The 5000-nt window shown below is 39.3% G+C and overlaps 1 protein-coding gene across 1 annotated transcript in view; it reads right to left on the bottom strand.

The window, feature by feature from the left end:
- Window positions 1–5000, bottom strand: part of LOC140930802 (2-amino-3-carboxymuconate-6-semialdehyde decarboxylase-like) — a 116730-nt gene that overhangs the window by 63040 nt on the left and 48690 nt on the right. The window lies entirely within an intron of this gene.

Genomic DNA, 5000 nt, shown 5'->3' with positions numbered 1-5000 from the left:
AAGATCCAAAAAACGCGCTTTCGGTTGACGCGCGTCTGGCTCAAAACGTCTTTGCTCAAACTCACTATTAAAATGCTGAATAATATCAACATGTAAAACGTTTTACCTCCACTTCTCCTTTTCTCATTTGATCTCCCAAACCTGCGTCATAAAAGGGCATGTAAGGCGCTTGAATTTGTGGTATCCCGTTCACGCGCGTCTTCGTCCCCCGTAGGTTTTCTTCACCTTTTTAAAGGTACTTAAAAGTACTAAATAATGTTTATTACTTTTATTGCGCATTTTAACATTAAAAGATATGATCAAATGCGCAAGTACTTGCCATGTAATACATTCAGCCGGATCTTCACTGATTAGTTACCCGCAAAATGCGAAGAGAATATTCAGTTATGAATGTTGCTTGTTAAGGCGTGCACTAGTTGGTAATACAGTCTAACCCAGAATCACTTATTTTATGCGGTCAGTAGAACCTCGATTTTTGATTCGGATGACTAGAATTCTAACTCGAACTAAATTTCCTTTCCCTTGATCAAAACTTTACTGAAATTTACCCTGATAAGTCGAATTCCCCTCTAACTCGAACTGCTTTTCGTTTCCCTTCAGAGTTCGAGTTACCTGCTCGTTACCGTAAACTGGTCGCCCCTAGCTTAGTCCAGCTTACGGAAGAGGTTGCAAGCAGAACTTCATCTGCATATAGAAGGATTAAAAAGCAGTACTGAACCCTATTATCACGGCAAAATATCGTCATTTGTTGGAGTTTCTCACAGGTCAATTCCCTTCTCCAGCCCTCGGCTATGGCAAGTCGTATTTCGCTTAGCAGCGCCCAAGAATTAACAATTTATTAAATCACTTCAGATGTTAGTATCTCTAAGAACAATTATCTGCTAAAAAACAAATCTACTTTTAATTTAAAGGCACCAGACGAGAAAGATTATTACAAAAGCTTAGGGCAGAAAAAATGCAATATAATATTATAACGTAAACGTAAAGTAAAGTATTTAAAGTAAAGTAAACGTGTTTATAATCAGAATCAAAAAGCTTCTTTGTCTTCAAATCTTTTTGTCAGCAGATCTCATTTTTGCAGCAAAATCAAGCGTTCTAAGATGATCGCCTCGTGCCTACCTTTGCCCGCGAGCGAAAGCAAAAATCAGAAACAAACAAAAGTTAAGTAAATAACACCTGTTTTACAGGCTACAACAAGAACCATACAAAACTACACCCGTTTTTACAAATAACGAATTATCATCCCTTTCGAAAATGGCCAATTCAAATTCAATTGAAGACCGGGGGGATTCCCTTACTTCTTTAGCCTAAAAGGTTACGTGCCACTGAACAACAGGAAGTTGGTTTTAAGGTGTCACCAGTGATTCTCAAAAGGGTCAACTAATTCAGTATTTAGTGTCGTTAACAAGCTGAATTTTTGGACCGGATGCCTTTTAAAGAGTGTGAAAGTTGGGCCTATTTTTGTGCTATAAATAATCCTTTGTAAAATTACCTGATGTTCGTTTTAAAAAAAGCTTAATTCTGTTTGCGAAACGAAATGAGTTAGGGTCATAAAATAATGTCTCTTTGTCTTAAACAGGGTGGGGTCAGGTTACTTTAAATCAAGTCTAATTACCACGAAAGAAAACAAACCATCTTTCGTCTCTTTCTTGGTCTTTGCTGGTTGTCGCGAAAGGACAGCCCATTTTGACGCCCGTCCTAAAACAGTGCATAGCTAAGTAATGTTCCCCATTTACGGGAGCCAATCAATCCATGCGAATATTGCTAATCACTAAAAATGGCTAAACATCTACTAGCTCCTCCACAGGGTCGATGCATAGCGCTACAAAGCCAGGACGCTTTGCGTCGCATCTTACCTCCACCATTATTTACCTCCTCTTCGATAGATAGTTGTGTACCTATTCACTATACGAAAGAAAATAAAATGGCGCCTTTTTCCTTTCTGTAAAAGGTATAGCGGTACCAAAAGTCTTAACACAGGGCGCCCACACAATCTGTTTGTGTAGCCGATTGTTATTTTATAGTAAATGTACCGGATTTACCGTTTGCTTCACCTATAGCGATATATCGCTAACTATGTATATAAATCAATGATAAATAAACGTTGAATTACCTTACCTGTGGTGTATAGTCGTCCTTTTGCCTCAAAAGCGGTTTTTTGAGCGATTTTGTATGAATTTGAGTTCGCCGTTGACTCTTCCATATAATAGAAGGACAAGGGAGGAATCCTAGTTTTGAAAGGGTTCCAGTGCTGGAGCGATTTTTCCCCCCAAAATCGCATCGCTCCGCTTTCAAACTTTGCAGCATAAAGGTCAAAAGATTCGTGATTCTTCTCGTACCTTCCAATCGAAAATCCATCCAAACGGCCCGGAGCTAGCCCTCGAAGAAAATCAAAATCCCACAGTATTCGAGCGACTGGAATGCATAGCAAGATTCATACGTGCCAGCCAGAAACCGTCCCGCTGATTGCCTCTTTTTGATTGGATGTCGTTAAACAACAAATGCTTACCAAGTCTTCTTCATCAGTTATTATTTAACCATTTGTTTAACGACATCCAATAAAAAAAAAGGCAATCAGCGGGACGGTTTCTGGATGGCACGTATGAATCTTGCTATGCATTCCAGTCGCTCGAATACTGTGGGATTTTGATTTTCTTCGAGGGCTAGCTCCGGGCCGTTTGGATGGATTTTCTATTGGAAGGTACGAGAAGAATCACGAATCTTTTGACCTTTATGCTGCAAAGTTTGAAAGCGGAGCGATGCGATTTTGGGGGGAAAAATCGCTCCAGCACTGGAACCCTTTCAAAACTAGGATTCCTCCCTTGTCCTTCTATTATATGGAAGAGTCAACGGCGAACTCAAATTCATACAAAATCGCTCAAAAAACCGCTTTTGAGGCAAAAGGACGACTATACACCACAGGTAAGGTAATTCAACGTTTATTTATCATTGATTTATATACATAGTTAGCGATATATCGCTATAGGTGAAGCAAACGGTAAATCCGGTACATTTACTATAAAATAACAATCGGCTACACAAACAGATTGTGTGGGCGCCCTGTGTTAAGACTTTTGGTACCGCTATACCTTTTACAGAAAGGAAAAAGGCGCCATTTTATTTTCTTTCGTATAGTGAATAGGTACACAACTATCTATCGAAGAGGAGGTAAATAATGGTGGAGGTAAGATGCGACGCAAAGCGTCCTGGCTTTGTAGCGCTATGCATCGACCCTGTGGAGGAGCTAGTAGATGTTTAGCCATTTTTAGTGATTAGCAATATTCGCATGGATTGATTGGCTCCCGTAAATGGGGAACATTACTTAGCTATGCACTGTTTTAGGACGGGCGTCAAAATGGGCTGTCCTTTCGCGACAACCAGCAAAGACCAAGAAAGAGACGAAAGATGGTTTGTTTTCTTTCGTGGTAATTAGACTTGATTTAAAGTAACCTGACCCTACCCTGTTTAAGACAAAGAGACATTATTTTATGACCCTAACTCATTTCGTTTCGCAAACAGAATTAAGCTTTTTTTAAAACGAACATCAGGTAATTTTACAAAGGATTATTTATAGCACAAAAGTAGGCCCAACTTTCACACTCTTTAAAAGCCGTCCGGTCCAAAAATTCAGCTTGTTAACGACACTAAAAGCTGAATTAGTTGACCCTTTTGAGAATCACTGGTGACACCTTAAAACCAACTTCCTGTTGTTCAGTGGCACGTAACCTTTTAGGCTAAAGAAGTAAGGGAATCCCCCGGGTCTTCAACTGAATTTGAATTGGCCATTTTCGAAAGGGATGATAATTCGTTATTTGTAAAAACGGGTGTAGTTTTGTATGGTTCTTGTTGTAGCCTGTAAAACAGGTGTTACTTACTTAACTTTTGTTTGTTTCTGATTTTTGCTTTTGCTCGCGGGCAAAGGTGGGCACGAGGCGATCATCTTAGAACGCTTGATTTTGCAGCAAAAATGAGATCTACTGACAAAAAGATTTGAAGACAAAGAAGCTTTTTGATTCTGATTATAAACACGTTTACTTTACTTTACTTTACGTTTACGTTATAATGTTATATTGCATTTTTTCTGCCCTAAGCTTTTGTAATAATCTTTCTCGTCTGGTGCCTTTAAATTAAAGGTAGATTTGTTTTTTAGCAGATAATTGTTCTTGGAGATACTACCATCTGAAGTGATTTAATAAATTGTTAATTCTTGGGCGCTGCTAAGCGAAATACGACTTGCCATAGCCGAGGGCTAGAGAAGGGAATTGACCTGTGAGAAACTCCAACAAATGACGATATTTTGCCGTGATAATAGGGTTCAGTACTGCTTTTTAATCCTTCTATATGCAGATGAAGTTCTGCTTGCAACCTCTTCCGTAAGCTGGACTAAGCTAGGGGCGACCAGTTTACGGTAACGAGCAGGTAACTCGAACTCTGAAGGGAAACGAAAAGCAGTTCGAGTTAGAGGGGAATTCGACTTATCAGGGTAAATTTCAGTAAAGTTTTGATCAAGGGAAAGGAAATTTAGTTCGAGTTAGAATTCTAGTCATCTGAATCAAAAATCGAGGCTCTACTGACCGTATAAAATAAGTGATTCTGGGTTAGACTGTATTACCAACCAGTGCACGCCTTAACAAGCAACATTCATAACTGAATATTCTCTTCGCATTTTGCGGGTAACTAATCAGTGGAGATCCGGCTGAATGTATTACATGGCAAGTACTTGCGCATTTGATCATATCTTTTAATGTTAAAATGCGCAATAAAAGTAATAAACATTATTTAGTACTTTTAAGTACCTTTAAAAAAGGTGAAGAAAACCTACGGGGGACGAGGACGCGCGTGAACGGGATACCACAAATTCAAGCGCCTTACATGCCCTTTTATGACGCAGGTTTGGGAGATCAAATGAGAAAAGGAGAAGTGGAGGTAAAACGTTGCACATGTCGATATTATTCAGCATTTTAATAGTGAGTTTGAGCAAAGACGTTTTGAGCCAGACG

This window comes from Porites lutea, chromosome 3 (assembly GCF_958299795.1).
Source record: "Porites lutea chromosome 3, jaPorLute2.1, whole genome shotgun sequence".
In the NCBI taxonomy this organism is placed as follows: Eukaryota; Metazoa; Cnidaria; class Anthozoa; order Scleractinia; family Poritidae; genus Porites; species Porites lutea.
The sequence above is the reverse complement of the archived record's forward strand: the minus strand, read 5'-3'. Positions and strand labels throughout refer to the sequence as shown.